This window comes from Ambystoma mexicanum, chromosome 3q (genome assembly GCF_040938575.1).
Source record: "Ambystoma mexicanum isolate Mex_15411 chromosome 3q, UKY_AmexF1_1, whole genome shotgun sequence".
NCBI lineage: Eukaryota > Metazoa > Chordata > Amphibia > Caudata > Ambystomatidae > Ambystoma > Ambystoma mexicanum.
The window spans coordinates 489,637,638-489,655,209 of NC_090926.1; positions in this window are offsets into that span (position 1 = coordinate 489,637,638).

Consider the following 17,572-nt stretch of genomic DNA (forward strand, 5'->3'; position numbering starts at 1 on the left):
CGCATCGCCAGTATAAAAACTGGCTGAGACATCAGCGTGCAAGTCCCTTACAACATGACTCAGAGCAAATGCCGTGTACACTTACGAAGAAAAGCAGTAAAGAATTCTGGTCCTTGATCCACGCGAAAACATCGAGCAGCCAGATCAATCTCCAGAACAACGTCAGCGAAGCGAACTGGATGGTCTTTTTCGAGTCTCTATACAAAAGAGAGGACAATCAGCCACTAACCAACTGGGTGCGTCAAGCGCAGAACTGGGATATACCTTGCGACAGCGATTCAATAACATCGAAAATTAAAAAGCTAAAAAATTCCAGAGCGCCAGGACCAGATGGCATTTCTAATATTGATCTAAAGAACAACGTTGCTACTTGGGCGCCACTCATCGGACAGATCTTTCATAACTGTAACATCTCTAAATCTGTGCCCCCTTCTTGGAAGACATCAAACTTGGTCCCGATTTTCAAAAGAGAAGCGAAAGACGACCCAAGAAATTACCGTCCGATAGCACTCTTGGACGTAATTGGGAAGATTTTTGGGTCTCTCGCCTTGGAGGGCCAAAACAACTGGCTAAAAGAATCCAACTACAGAGACCAATTTCAGACGGGGTTTATCAGAAACATCGGCACTACAGCAAACATCCTGATTTTATGCTCTTTGAAAGCAAGAGTCCAACAAGGAGCGCCAAGAATATACATGGCTTTTGTCGACCTCGTGCAGGCGTTCGATCGGGTGAGCCGAGAACTCCTGTGGGACAAACTAGTTGGCAGGAATTGTCCGGACAATATCCTGGCCCCAATAAGAGCGCTATACAAAGGCACTACCATGAGAGTCCGGCTGAACGGTGCGGGGACACTATCAAAGATAATCCACACTGCCCGAGGAGTAAAGCAGAGCTGGCCCTTAGCGCCAGCACTATACAATGCCTATATCGCAGATGATTTCACCAACACCAGGTGCTTTCCCCCATCACTAGGAGGAGAGAAAATACAGAGACTCCTCTACGCGGATGACATCATTTTGCTGGATCAGACAGTGGTGGGGCTACAAAGGCAATTGAACAGTCTGCTCGTATACCTGGGAAACAACCATATAGAATTAAACAAAAGCAAAACTAAGATCATGGCTTTCAAAACAACAACTCGAACAGCAGGCAAAGAAAAATGGAGTGTTGAAAACGAAAAAATTGAAATCGTAAAGAGCTTTAAATACTTGGGAGTGACGCTAAGCAACAGCCCCACTGAAGTACCAATGCAAGAGATGCTAATGGCAAAAACAAAGACCTTGTCATGCCAAGCTCGGATGATTGACAAGAAATATGGAAAGTTCACACTGATCCCAGTCCTGTCTTTTTTTAAAGCCAAGGTCATCCCGAGCATAACATACGCAGCTGAAGCCATGCCCCAAATCCCGGAAAAGTTTTGGGACAGACTGGAAGGCCAATTCTGGAAGAAGGTGTTGGGGCTGCCGACGTCTGTGCCCATCTGCCTCATCAGACAAGAACTTTGCCTTCCCTCTGTGAAGGGGATCGTGGACAGGAACACCCTGATGCTGTTCAGGAAAGTGATCATGGACGCTCCAGAGCCTGTCTTCGAGATTTTGAAGACTGAAGTGACCAACGGGAAAAATAGAATACTGGCATCATGGGCGGACCACTGCGAAAATTTGTTACAAGAAGTGGCCTTGACGAGAGCAACCCTTATACAAAACCCAATGAAAGTCGTGAAAAAAGTGACTGAATTAGATTGGATCAAAACACAGGACAACGCCGCCTCCTACAAATCAACCAAAGACTTTCCAAAAATCCAAAAGAGAGTTAATGAGGTGAGAGGGTACTTGAAAAAATTTCCTGACAAACGGCTGCGTAATAACTTTCTCAGAATTAGATTAAATCTCCTGAAGACTAATGAGATTTTGGCAAGAAGAGGAATGTCAACTACGGATAAGTGCCGGTACTGTAACACTGAGCAGGTAGAATCTATCAGACACCTTCTGTTAAAGTGTAAGGGTACCCAAGAGGCTAGAGAAATCTACCTAAGGAAACACCTGATCAACGTAACCACAATAGACGAAGAAACCTGGTGGTTTGGTTTGATGGGAGGGGAAAAAAACGAGTGGACAATAGCGGTGACCTTGTTCTTCAAACAAATTGGCCTTCTACAGGAGTTCAAAACAAGCTCAGGACTCAAAAAGCCAACAACAATGGATGCAGGAACAAGATGAAGCTTACACTCTAATCCTCCCAGACCAGGAACTTAATTTTTGAGGGACTTGGAGGGATGAACTTTCTTATTGCTCGTTTTTGTAAAAATTGTAAATTTGTATTACAATTAAATCAAATAAAAACATTTTTCTAAAAAGAAGGCAAGGCCTGCTACTAATTGAGAAGTGCTTGATAGGCAATCCATAGGATGATAACTTGATTTAACTACTCACGATTCTAAATTACATCATCACCGGTCCTTTTCCTAAGCCCCCTAGACCAGCCAAAAAATAGAACACCTGGTTCAATAGTAACTGTAGAGCTGCAAAGCACATTCTTAACCTACTGAAAAATCCAGATTGTAAGGTTGTCGAAAGTAGGTGGGCTTGTTAAAATTATAGATATGCTTCCCAGGAGGCAAAAAGGTCACATGTACATCAATCAAAGATATCAGGCAGTTTTGGAGTGTAGTGGCGCTGGGCCTTAACCCCCGAATAGCAGTTGAATAACAATTCCATTGCTGGTAATATTCCAGGAGAACAAAGATTGAACCAGTGTACCAAGGTGTATGGGTGCCCTGATGCAGAGATAGAAACTAATAAACTGATCTCCTTCCCACCATCTAAGATGTTGGTTGAAAGTATTACTCTATTAGAGGTCTGGATGGCTATTGTTAGTCTTCCTTCCCACAAGGCTCTTGGACCAGATGGAGTCCTGACATCTGGGCTTCCCTGTTATTTAACTTATTCCACGATATTCTCTCTACTAGGGTACTCCCACCAATGTGATCACTGTCAAACTTCGTCCCATTCTCCATAAATGGTAACCGCTCTGACCCCTCCTGCTGTTGACCCATTGCCCTTAGTAATGTGTCATTAAAAATCCTGGTAAGGGTTCCATCACTAATAAGACCTCTGTCACCTCTTTTGGCCAACTCAATAATTTTCGGCCAATAAATCTGAATCCACTGACACGCCCAGCAGATATTACACGAGGTTCCCACCTGCCAGCTTCCCCACCCACATAGAGGAGAAGTTCCTAAAAACATTGTTGAGATCTTGAGTAGGTCCCTATGCCAGCCATGTTGCACCTTAAAGTTATGTTCCACAGCATGGGTCGTGAGAGGTTCCTATGGAATGTTACTTTAAATATTTTACCCCACAGGGATTCTGGGAGTTCCTCTCCCACCACTTTATCACAATATTCCCTACAGCTCTGTCTTTTGTGTAGATCCATTGTGATAAGTGTCCTAAATAACTTTGAAATGTTCCCTTTTCTAGATGTTGATTCATTTAGGACTTTTTCTTTTTTTTTTTGATTAAAAAAAGGACTACACTTTATTGACAAAACTACGGCAGACATTTTGACAGAAGTTTTGCTACCTATTTAGGCAGTCTCCACACATTAATTCTCCTACTCACAAACCGGAAGGACGAGTACAAATCCCACAGGACTTTTTCAAAAGCTGTCCGTTCTCTTTGTGTTTTCCCCAAACGTAAGGACCGTCAACATACCCTTCAATCAGAGATACTCAAAGGTCCCGATGTTGCCCGTCCCCAGCATCTCCCTTTCCTTCTCAAACATTTCGAATTTCCCATCTTAAAAAAGCTGCCCCACTCTCTCCGGCCCCCTATCAGACCATTCCTGAAAGCGCTTAATGCGCTGATTGCCCGAATGGAATGGCAGACTCCACACAGAGTTAAGTGGCGAGGGCCATGTGGACAAAGTCTCTGTCTTAACTCCGTTCCTCCATATCATCCATAACACCTCTAGTTTTGCATGGGAGATTACCTTCCTCAGTATCGCCTTCCTGGGGGCCCACAACCAGTCCCAAACTTTCCTGGGGTGTGTTACAGAATCTTCCAGGTAGTGCCAGTACATCTCACAGTAATCCCTCATGTGCTCCAGTAATATCCTCGGCTCAGCGGCCCTATAATAATTGTAAACATCTTGAAAACCAAAGCCCCCATGGTCTTTGGGAAGGGTCAGTGTTGTCCTTTTGATAGTCGGTTTTCTCCCGGCCCATAAACATTTGTAAAGTATATAGTCAACCTTTCTGAAGAAATTGTCGGGAAGGGGGATTGGAATCATTGTGAAGAACATCAATCTGAGTAAAACTGTAATTTTGACCGAGTTCATTCTCCCTGTCCATGATACTATGAGATCTTTCTACCGCAGCAGATCGGCCTTCAAAGACCCAAACAATCAGTTAAAATGTAACTCTCAGAGTTTCCTAAGGTTGTTTGGGATCATAATACCCACATATTTAATAGCATCCATTACTACTTTCATACCACTAAGTGTTGCTTCCCCCGGCATGAACCGTTCAGTGCCAGTGGTAACATGAATGATTTTGCATTATTTACTTTTAGGGCTGACATTTCATCATACCTCATGATTGTCTACATCAATTCAGGGAGGGAGAGATCTATAACTGTCAGGTGCCGCAATTGGTCGTCCGCAACTAGTGACACCTTAAAGTCGATGTCCCCACATTGAATTCTAATAATCTTGGATTCTTTTTGCTAAAGGCTCGACTGGAAGCGCATAAAGGAGGGGAGACAGTGGACCACCCTGCCGTGTGACTCTGGACAGACTTAATGAACTAATCAAACTTCTGTTCACTTGAACTTTGGCCGTTGGGGAACTACCTTATAAATGTAGGCCCTAGGCCCGCTGCTTCCAGAACTTTCCCTAGGAAGTGCCATTCAACTCTGTGTCAAGTGACACCAAGTCTAGGGTTTTCTTCACATTGTCTTACCCCTGTCTTCCACCTGTTTCCTGTAAATTAGAGATGGGAGAACCCCCTCCAACCTATTGCCCAGAAACTTAGCAACGATCCTAATGTCCCTATTAAGTAGTGAAATTGGCCTATAGGAGGAGCATCTATTGGGGTCTGTAATGGCACTAGCATGATCTCAGGGAGCATACCTCCCTGCAAGATCTCATTAAACAGCTGAGCCAAGAACGAAGCCAGCATGGATCAGACAATAAAAGAAAATTAACCATAAAGCCATCATTCCATGAAGCCATATCTCTTTTCATACCTTTAATTATCGCCACCACCACTTCTTCCGAGATCAATCTATGCAGACCCTCAGCCACTTCTTGGGATAACTTGTGTAATTGAGGACTCTCCAGGAATTTCACCACTTCTCGCTCCCCCCCTGAGAATTCTAGCATTTATAGGGTACTATAGAATTCCCAGAATGCCTTGCCTATGCTATCCGTATCAAATACCAACCCTTTGTTTAGTTTATGAATTGATGGACTCCATTTTGAATTCCAGGCCAGTATCTTGTCTGCCTTCACCCCCTTTTCGCAATATTTTTGATTGAGGAAGCAACGTTTCCTCTCTGTTTCCAGTTAAAACAGGGCATTCAACTCGTCTTATACACGCTCTGTTTCTCACTACCCCTGACATAACACTATATCTCCGCAGATCCCCGGGATGTAGAAATGCAATTTCCTCTTGCAGCACCTCTTCAAAAAAGTGTCACTCTTTCTTGACATCAGAGCAAATTCTTATCATCTCAACCTCATAGCGGCCTTAAACACCTCCCACACCATTGGGAGGGACAAATCCTCATTATTTTTAAAATATTCCATGATTAAATCTAGTAGGTTCTCCCCCAATTCTCTGTTCTTGAGATGAAAATCATTACAGGACCAGCAACTTTTGTTCAATTTGCTGTGTTGTGCCGTTTTCCCACTTCAGCCACCATCATTTTATGGTCTGACCAGGGTATCAGTGCCAGGCTGACATTCTCAACCATCCCCTTAGCTATCACATCTACCAAAATCAAATCTATCCTTGAAAAGGAGTTGTGCACTGCCAAATAATGTGTGAATGTGGGTCTCCTTCACCCTTAGGTTCCCAAGAATCCTCTATCCCAAAATCCTGATTTATTTCTCCAAAACCTCTGTATTTCCTCCTAAGCTCTTTGGAGTACCCACCCCGGTTTAATCTGTTTTCAATGTCTGTTCAGGTCCAAAACCAAATTAAAGTCCCCTTCTATAAGCAATGGGCCTACCATAAAGGATGTAAGTTGATTTGCCACCTCTGCCTAATAGCTTGCCCCGGGTTGAGAATTGCACTTGACCCTCCATTCTCCCACCATGAGATCTCTCGTCCTCTCTCCTAACCACAGTCTCAGCATCTTTTACAAGATGGCCTTGTCCTGCCAATATTCTGAATTGATGGTATGTTCCTTTGCTCCGTCAGAGATGCAGATCTCTGGCCCAGTTGGAAAAATTACAGACTTACAAACCCTTGTGTTAAATGTACCACGTGACTAGGCTTCTCAATTTGAGTCAGATTGGATATATTCAGGTCATCAACTACTTCCAGGTGCTTGACTTGTCGCCGCGTCCGTGGGTGAGTATGGAGCATAATGCATAGAGATACATTTCCTCTGTGCAGTTCTTCACAGCTCTCAACTTATTCAGCGGCGTGCCTTATTGCTTTGTTTGTTGCTCACTTATCAATTGTCAATTATCAAGGTATGCTTGTGCTCCCCCAGTTAAATGTCCCTATCCCCCGTTAATTCACTCGAACTCTTAGGGGGCCAATAGGCCAATGAAGGAGCATGATGGAGAGCTGGGAGAGAGCAACCCCCCCCTCCACTCCACACCCACACCTGCGGAATGGAGTGGCCACTGCAACACGCTGCAACACTCCACACACCACGAGGTGCTCTCAAACCCTTCACTCCGATGTCAGTTTCTTAATCAATTTCTTGCTTGTCAGTGTTAATCTCAGGGGCTGTTTAAAGAGAGCAATTCCTCACAGTCACCACCGCACAATGCGATAATATTCAGGTAATGTTCAATTCACATTCGTAGCCTGCAATATGGTGTAGAATTGTTCTCAATTGAAGTTTAAATATGCACTCTTGGACTAGCCATACCATTCTTGTGATTTATGTGCTTGGGCATTTCTATGGACCCCAAGGCATAATCATTCCTTTGTATACCCTGCTTGACTGCAACTAGGGTTGTCACAGAACTCATAGCTGAACAGAATGTGAACGGCTTACATATTATAACAGACATGTTATATTGGGGTTTGACACATACACAGGTGTTATGGTTTTATGTAGCCTTTGTAATGTCAAGATAAATAAACACACACGTATGAGGCCAGCTAATTGGTATCCACTGAATCTATAGTCATAGGTTGTGAGGCATTCCCTATTTTATGCTGAAACATTTACGTCTTCTCTGAAATGAAGCCTGTGGCTTGCATTGAAAAGCAGCTGATACTTCTCACAATCAAATCATGCAGAAGCCTAGTACTGCATTCTCATTTAATGTAATGTTTCATTTAATTTGCAATGTGATATTCAATCTGCAGCCTTGCTGAACAACACGCATTGAGTTTTAGTTTTATGAAATGTCAACAGAAATATTCATCTCATTAAAACCATAGATTTGTTTAAGTGTCAATCTCACTATGTTTGGGTTATGAAATGTAATGCATAGTTGAGGACTTCATGGGCATGCTTAATATTCCACCTTATCATCTCTTAAACTCTTACACTGAAAGGGCACGTTCCCATTGTATCCCTTCCCACTGCTCAATTATACCTCCTTTTCTCTTCATTCTCCCCACGTTGACCTTTTGGCATTGCATTTTCTCTTTTCCCTTCCACATGATGTGGATATGACTGATATTGCGCAGAAAACATCCTTCCCTATTTTGCTCTTCCTCTCCCACCATATTTTATGACGGCTGCATTCCTGAATTCCTTCCATGCTTACACCAGCAACAGAGGACAGGGGTCTCTGCCGCTATCTGGCCTCCATATCCACTCCCACACAATTGGCAGGAGACATCTGTACCATTCCATATACAGTTTAGATGTTTTATTCTGTGAATCCTGATTTCTGATGAGAATACATTACTCATTGGGATTGCTCTCTAATGCTAAGACAATGTTGTTTGTACAAACATCCAAAGGTGTGAATATACAAAATACAAAAAGTAGCTCGCAAAAGCATGGAATGTGTGGGCTATATGTAACAGGATGGATGACGCTATATATATGCAAAAAATACAACATTTGTGATCTAGGGAGGCGACTGGGTCGGTAGCTAGGGTTATGATTGCATAAAGATAGTAGAGGCACATTGAATTTGTTTTTTTTCTACAAGTTGGTTAATGGCCTTTAGATGAATATTCAGAATTAAAGCAAACAACAGTGCCACCAAATTTCCCAGTTTGACAATGCTAGTTAAAAATATAGTCAGAAAGAGAGGTGAATGACAATTACCATCGCCACACTCATGGCAGGAAACATCTGTAATATTTTGCATAGTTTAGATTTTGCTCTTTCGTTTTACTGCAGCCTTACGCTGATGAGGTAGGAGGTGTTATGCACACTGTCCTCAATAATCTCAGTTTCTTTTAATGGGTGTATTTAGTGTGAAAACATATGCGAATGGCTGGACTGTTGAAATGTGGCACAGACACTACTTTGCCCCATAGAGAACCTCATCCAGATATGGTACCTATTCAGCCCTAAATCATGTTTACAATTAAGGCACAACAAACAGACTCTGCTAATTATCAAAACTCAATAACACTGCACATTTACCATTCCATTAGACCATTGAGAATTATCATGTTTATAGATTGCAGGTGTGTATTTTGATGGGCCCTCCCCTGGGTTGGAGGTTAAGCTCGGGATAATGTGATATGTCAACATTCATTAGAGCATAAGCTGCATATCACAGTTCCTTTGTTCGACTTCACATCTTTCTACTTAAGCAAGCTAAAATACCCCCAGACCTATCATGAATTGCCCAGTGACATGGACATGGCTGTCCATAATGTAGCCTGTGGCTCAACCAGTTAATCCTGTGCTTAGCTTTCACCCTCTACAACAGCTTGCACTGGTGTGGTGGTCTCCGTCTCTTCCACATCCTCAGTCATCTGCTGTGTGGCTACCTCTGCCTCATCCACACTTCTTCAGTCCTTCTGCCATTCCATATCCCTTGGGAGTTACCACCACCTTACTCCAACTCTGTATATGATTCAGCCACTAGCCACTAAATCATGTAGTATATCTGTAACTACAATGCCCTTGTACCCCACAAAGGCTGCTGGGGCTGCCCAGTCATCATGAGACACCCCAATGGCTCCTTTTACCACCTTTTGCACTCTGCATTACCTTTCCTACACCTCCTCATTGGCCATTGGCAGTTCCAACCCCTCAATTATTTAACCCTGCCTCATCTCCACTTCCATAGACATCCTTCACCAATGTCCTTTCCACCTCAGTCTACACCTGCCACTGCTATGGGTAATTGACACCTATGTCCACAATCACAAGAGGCAAACAATTCTCCTCCAACTACTCCACCTGGAAAATAACAGCCTCATAATTCAAGAAGTGGATATCCTGCTCCACCTTCCACTCAGTTCTGCATTTCAATTTCTTTAAACAAACAAAAAAAGACTCATACTAGAAAACAACAACAACAAATGCAAGTGATTGAATAGTGCAAAGAATAGGACACTTACAAGAATCACAGAGATAACTGGAGAAAAGATTTGCAGATACACCTAAAGGTTGGATAAAACATTGGAAGGATTGTCTGTTTTGCACACAAATGAGGCGTGTTTTTGCTATCATGGATGAAGATCAGTGGCCATACAAAAGGCAACATTTGTAATTTTTTTTTTTTTTTAGGTAAAAGGCCATGTACATGAACAGATGAATGGGATATGGGCTAAAAAGGGAAGATTTTATTTTGAACTGTGTAGGGTGGCAAAATAAGGAAAACGAATGAGAAAACCTTTCTTGTGTTGATTAATTGTTATGTTGAAACATACTGGTAAAAAATGGAAGCTAATGAAGAGAGCTGAACAAACAAACAAATAGCAAAATGGAGCATGTATGGATCCAAAAGCAGAACAAATACACCAAAACTGTCTGTCACTGGATGTCTTGGCATCGGTTAATGTTCTGTGTGTGTGTGTGTGTGTGTGTGTGTGTGTGTGTGTGTGTGAATGTTCTAAGTGGGCAGGTGCCTGTGTGGAAAATGCACTGTGAGTGGATTTAGAGAAGGTGTATGGGTAAATTAGTGGTGGGTGAATGGGTATTAATGTTATTGTATGTGTGTGTGTGTGTATGTGTGTGTGTGAGTGTGTGTGTGTGTGTGTGTGTGTGTGTGTGCGTGCGTGCGTGTGTGTGCATGTGTGTGCGTGTGTGTGTGTGTGGGTGTGTGTGTGTGTGTGTGTGTGTGTGTGTATCTAAATGCTCTGGGCAGGTGCCTGTGTGGAGAACGTAATGAAGGTGAGGGAAGGTGTATTGGTGAGTGACAGGTGGGTGAATGAGGATGAATGAGACTGTGTGTGAATGTTCTGGGTCGGTGTGCATGTGGAGAGTACATTGTGACAGTGTGTGTGTTTCTGTTATGAGGGAATTTGATAGAAAGTTTATGGGTGTGTGACTGGTTGGTGAATGGGGATACATGTGATTATCTGTGTGTTCGAGGTGTTGGGGGGACTGGGGAGCACATGAGCATTGTTGACATTTCCTTAAGTGACTAGGCATATTTTCCTGGCTTTTTCAGGAAAGGCCAACTTGATATGTGGTTAGGCTGGCATTTTGGAGCAGCCAGTCTAGCTATTGCTTACTGTGGCATTACATTTTTCTCTGGGCATCTGAAATAAAGTGAGTAAGATGTGTGTTATTATGTGGCTAAACAGCATTTGGGTTCAGTCAGTCTACCATTCTTGCTGTGGCATGACATTTTTTTTTACTTCACATCATTGATAAAGCAAGCATGATAAGTGTTAGCAAGTAGAACGAGTGGCTTTTTGGTCCATTCAGTCCAGCCATTTCTTACTGTGTCATGATATTCTGTACCAATCATCTATGATAAATCAAGCCAACATGATACGTGTTATTAAGTGGCCAGACTGACATATTGTTGTAGCCAGTCTAGCAATTTTGTACTGTGGCATAGTATGTGGTTACTGGAGATCCATGTTAGAACAAGCATGATAAGGGTTATTATGTGGCTAGAATCACATTTTGGGGTAGTCAGTCTAACCATGTCTTATTGTGGATTCATGTTTTGTTGTTGTTTTCTGGGCATGTTTGATAAAACAAGCATGTTAAATGTTATCATGTGGCTGGCTACACTGGCATTCTGGTACAGCCAGTCTAGCCATTTTTTACTGATGCATAATATTCTTTTTATTGGGCTTCTATGACAAATCAAGCATGTCAAGTGTTTTACATGGCTAGACTGATATGTTGGTTCAGCCAGACTAGTAATGTCTTACTACATCATGGCATTTTTGGGGCATCATGTCCAAACAGAAAATAGGTATTATTTCTTGTGTAGACTGGGCTAAACTTGCCTCCATTGTGCACCCATTTTGGACATGTTTTCTTATTGGAGCATAGTATTTTTGAAGTCAAAACTACCAGGAATATGTTCTTATATGGCGATACGTCCATATACTGGCAGAGGCAGCGTGGACATATTTTGTTTATACTATCAATACTGGCATTAGGCCCAAAGCAAATGTATGTATGTTCTTTTACAGGAATATTGGCAAATAAATGGGCACAGCTACTATGACAATGTTTTTGTACTGGCAAGTATTGTGGGCAAGTGCATCATAAAAATATGTTTGAAAATGCTCATGTGCACTGTTGATGACTTGCATTTGTTGCATTTTGTGTGCTATATAATGCGCCATGTTAACCCATTGTACTAATAAATGTCTCAGTGGAAACCCTCACCCCGCTCACCAAGCCTTCTTGGTTGGTTAGGGATCCGTCATTACAATCTGCCACTCTGGCATATTTGTGTGAAATATTTATGTCTCTGCAATTTAAACATTCATCAACAGCCACTGAAAAACACAACTACTCCTCGTGAAAATCAGAATAATAGAGAGGGTTACTTACACATCTGAGCATGAAAATAACGTTAATTTTCTGGTATTTTCAAATGCACGAGCAAAACTAAATATATTGAAGTGGATCTGCATGCCAAATAACAGGATTATGGATTTAGTCTAGTTAATTAATGTATTCATGAGCATTATACTGTGCCGAATCAACACCATAGTAGTCTCAAAGCACCTATCATTGTCCTAGATGTTAGGGTGTATTGTGCGCCCACTCTGGGATGGCCAGACCTTGGTCTTCTGGAGGAAATGAAAATAGAGGAGTAGTGATCAACAAGATATAGAACGCAGATAATGAAGAATGGAAGGGAAGATAAGAAAAACAAAGCAGAGGTTCCAGGTTGTAACCCCAAAGTTAAGTCTCAGCTTAAAAAAGTAGATACGAAGAGGCTCTAGAATGTCCACAGTGTCCGCATTGCCTCACACGTGGCAGAATCTATCCCCAAGTTGGAGTTTGGAACTTGCTGGATATTCAGTCTAAATGGAGAAAGGTGTTCCTATCTTTGGGGCACGATAATCTCCAGAGATAGCTTTTAACAACATTGAGTTTCTTCTCCTCCAAAGAGCCTTGACAGAATAACTTATAAGAACCCTTAATTCACCCACTGCTGCACCGTTAACCCTAAAACAGATTTTCTTTTAACCAAGGTAGGGTTTGAAATTAAAGTATCAATAGACAGATTTACACTTCCTAAAATGAAGACAATGTTTTTCATAGTTTAGCTCAAGCAACTTTTCTTCACTACAAGTGTGTTTAAAGGCAGAAATAATGAGTTGCATTTTGAGTGAAGGACCATTTAAAACCGGTCCCTTGAAATGCCCATACAATTGGGTGCTAGGGGACCGATGCACAAGTGAGTTGCGGCTGCATTCCCATCACATATATATCCATGGGTGGTTTGTCAGATAATCCTTTGTTCCCAGAACCCCTGTGCTTACAAGCAAGATCTCGTAGCCAATTCAGGGGACTTAGTTGAGGGGAGATTTAGCGTTAGAATGCAAGGGGAATTGATGCAAATGTGTTCACAGCAACTGGATGAGTGCACTAAATGTACATGCATTTAAATGTGCATAAAGTTACAATTTCTCAAGGCAAAACATTTCAATGATGATCATGCAAAGACATTTAGAAGCATACTCTGTTTAAATGGCACCACTTATGCAACAAAAGTATTCGTAAACCTTGCTCTATGCATGCAATAAAAAAAAACAACAATGCTTCAACATGAACTTGTTTGGACGGCCCACCAGCAAATCTCTCATCTCAGCTAACGTTTGCGGTAGCTAAATATGGAAACATGCATGCAATATTTATTCTGCATGAATGGATTCAGATCTAAAAGGAGCAGAAGGACACCACCACAGCTGGTAGACTGAGCCCGAGGTAAGTTATGGTAATGTTGTGATACACAACTACAGGTCTCTGGGTTAATTGATACAGATGCTGAACTCAACGGATGCGTACAGCTCTAGGGGTGAATAGAATGTCCCTTAGACATTCTTAATTATTTAGAAGACTGAAAGCAACTATACATGAAACCTCTCAATTATTTATAATGCCAGTTCTCATGGAACTGAACATGGAATTCGAAGGGATGCTTAAAATGTGTCTCAATTTGTCTTGTTTCTTGGTATATACATTTTGAGCAGCTGGGATCACTTGAACGTCTGATTGCGCAGCCTCATTATGGGTTTGGTGGAGCTCACTCTGTTAGTTCCTTCAAACTCATTTAGTGTTACCACCATTCATTTGAGCTGTATGTCTGCCATATTACGAGTGGTGGGTAGTCAATGTTGTTTCGGGTTGGGAAAATGTACCGCCTGCGGGTAATCAACCAGCAATAATAATTTTGCCATTTCTTTTCAGAAGAAAAATGGCGAGCCAAATGCTGTAGGTTTTCGACCAATTTACCATTAAAGTTGGAATATGGTGGTGCATTAAAAGTGGCAGGAACTCCATTAGCATAATATCTTAAATGCTAATGCCATACTATTAACTACTTATCTATGACACAGAGGGGGTCATTATGAGTAAGGTGGTAAGGGGTTAACGGCGCCGGCAAAGGTGCCGGAGCCGTCAACCCCTTACCTCCTAATTACGAGTTCTGCTTGCAGGACCCGGTAAGGCCGCCTGGTAATACCAGGCGTCCTTAGCGGGTCCCGCGAGCAGACCAGGGTGCTAACAACGGGCCTGTTATTTACAGGCCCGTTGTTAGCACCCTCCCCATTCCCATTAAGCCCTATTGGGGCTCGAATGGGAATGGGGATGTACCGGGTCCGGGTTCCTTGAATGAGGAATTACCGGGTCCTCCAAGGTTGGAATGGCCTGGTAATTAATCATTTGAGGAACCCAGACCCGGAATCCGGTAAGGGGGAAGCCATGCCGCTAATAGCGGCATGGTTACCTCCAAATTTTTAATGACCCCCATAGTGCCCTTACTGTTAATTGACTTGTAAGACAAAAATCAATGTGCTCCGTGATACCCTTGGCAGCACATACTTGGCTCTGGAGTGGCTGACCTCCTTCTTCTCTGAACAACCTTTCATGGTTCAACTGGGACCTTTTCTCTCCTCCATCTCACACTTCACCTGTGGTGTCCCTCAGGGCACTATTCTCTCACTTTGGATTTTAAACATCCGGCCTGCCCCCCCCAGCCCATTTGATCTCTGCTTTCTATCCTAACTTCCAGTGTTATGCAGATGACATGCAACTCTCCTTCAAGCTTCCCCCCTCTGCCTCCTCCTCTTCCCCTCTCATTCCTGACTGCCTGTCTCCTATTTAGGCATGGTGCACTGCTAACGATCTCTGTCTTAATGCCAGTAAGACAGTGAACCTTCTTTTGGGACTCCGCCTCCCTCCTTCCCTCCTACACTCTGACCACCCTCCATGGGCCTCTTCCCCCTCACCCTTATGTGAGGCAAAAAAAGTCATCTTCGACTCCTCTCTCTCCTCTTCTTTTCACATCACAGACCTTGCCAAGAAGGCCCACTTTCAGCTGCACCTCCTCAGAGGCATTCTTCCTTTCCTCACATTCCCCCTATAACTCAATGTCTCCAGATCTCTGGTCCTCTAGAGGCTAGTCTACTGCAACAGCCTCTTCCTCAACCTACCTAACTCCTCCCTTCGCCCCCTCAACTAATCCAGAATAGGCTGCAAGACTTATCCTTGGCCTCAATCCCAGGAATCGCATCTCCCCAGTCCTAAAATCTCTCTACTGGCTCCAGGTTGCTGAGAGGATGAAGATCAAAACCCTCTGCATCATCATCACAACACTTTCTTAAGCCTAGCACCCCACTACATCCAACTCTCTCTCCCTAAATACCTCCCTGCTAGAGCCCTTTGGTCTTCTAGCTCCATCTCTCTGCAAATCAAATACTTCTTCAAGCAGAGAGTGGGAAGTACATCTCTCTCCTCCGCAGGTGCTTCCCTCTGTAATGGCCTCCCTGCCCCACTCAGACTTGAGGCAGATCTTCTTACGTTCCTGAAGCTTCTCAAGACCTGCCATTTCTCTTCCTGCTTCCCTCTCCCCCTTCCCTGCTAATGTTCCCCCTCTGCTTCTTGACTGGCTGCCTGGTTTCCTCAGATTCTTATAGGGCAGCAGGCCCTCACCGAACAATCTACCCCTGTACTTGGTCTCCTCTGACCTACCTCCTATCTCACCCAGCCTGCACTTGCCCTGCTGGACTCCCTGCCCCTTCACTAGCCTGGTTGGGCATGCACCCCCGAGCACATCCAGCCCTGTTCCTCACACTTAGAATGTAGACCTTCTGCCCTTGCACTCTCTTCTCCCTGGGCTCTGTCCTCCTGGCCTCCTCTGGCACTCGCTTAACCCTCCGCACCCACCCTCCACTTTCCCCTGTACTTCTGTTTAGTGCACTTGCATGATCTGAATGTCAGAAGGCCTGGTAGGACCGTTTTTGTTTTGTCATCCCTGCCCCCCTTGTCTTGTTGCTCATTGAAACACATTGGGCCTCATTACAAGTTTGGAAGTAGACATGCCCTTAATAAGGGCATGGCTACCCCCAAACTCGGATCTGGGTCCTGGGTAAGGGGAATTACCGGGCCATTCCGACCTTGGTGGGCCCAGTAATTCCCCTTTTGCAGGACCTGGAGCCGGTACGTCCCCATTCCCATTTGAGCCGCAATAGGGCTCAATGGGAATGGGGAGGATGGTAGCAGCGGTACCGTTCATAACAGTACCGTTTCTACCATCCTGCTCATGGTGGCCTGGTCTGACCAGGCATGCAGAGCGGCACCCGCGAGCAGACTAGTAATGTGGCGCTACAGTCATAACAGCGCCGGCACCACTACCGGCGTTGTTATCACTGTACCGCCGCTGTTTTAATGAGGCCCATTGTGCATACTTGCATTGTAAAAACTTAACAAAAATTAAAAATGGCTAAGAAACTGGAGAAATCAATAGGCCACAAGGCAGCGAAAGGCTGGAGAAAAGCATCCCCAAAGAATATAGATATTAACATAATGCATTCATTTATCACTTCAAAACAGATTACTTGGCTTCTAAACAACGTACTGGTGTTAATATTGCTCAGTTAAATGCTTCTAAATTGATCGACTTTGGAAGAATGGAGAGCGCTGTTCAATTTGAACGTGCAACCTCCACACTAGGCCCAATTGTGAAGTGAGTACTTATTTTGCTGAACTATCCTCTTTGTATTGAATGATAGTCCAAAGAACAGCCAACTGCACACCTAAATCATTGGTGATGTACTTAATTTGCCTTCATTTGCTAAACTTAGTAGCAATCCTTTGCAAAAGCAGTATGCCTGCCAAATAATAAACGGTACATTTGATATTTCACTGTATGGACTCTTTGGTGGAATGCATCACTGATCCTAGAAAATGACTAGTAAAGATTAGAGAGCTACACGGGCTGAAACTGTATCAGCAATGCATGTTGCTCTGATCAGGCATGTGTTTCTCGGCCAGCAATGGGTGCGTGTGATTTGATTGGCTCAGAGGTATTCCAGTTGCTGAATAATATCCGCTGTGTGATTTTGATGGGTTGGTTTCTCTCATCTTTCCATCTTGCCAATGACATCTTCTCCTGGACAGTAGCAATTCTGAGAGCCAATGTAAAGCAGGCCTAAGGGGCGACCCTCAGTGATTACCTGTTGCATCCTTCTTATGGATTCCGACTGATGAATATGCAACACACTTAATGTCATAAGAGGACACTCAACTACCCTTTTTTTCAAGAGGCACATATGCACATTCGCCTTTTGAGGGTGCATGATGTCTTAAATCTTAGTAACATTCATGTAGCTGTCCGCAACAGAAACGTACGTTATAGAATTGGAGGCATTGCTTGGATGGGAGCTGGTTAAGAAAAGTATGTAGAGACCCCATGTTGCTCTTTGTTGGTATAATTATGGCGGAGACAGAAAGAATTATTGGTAACAGAATTACCA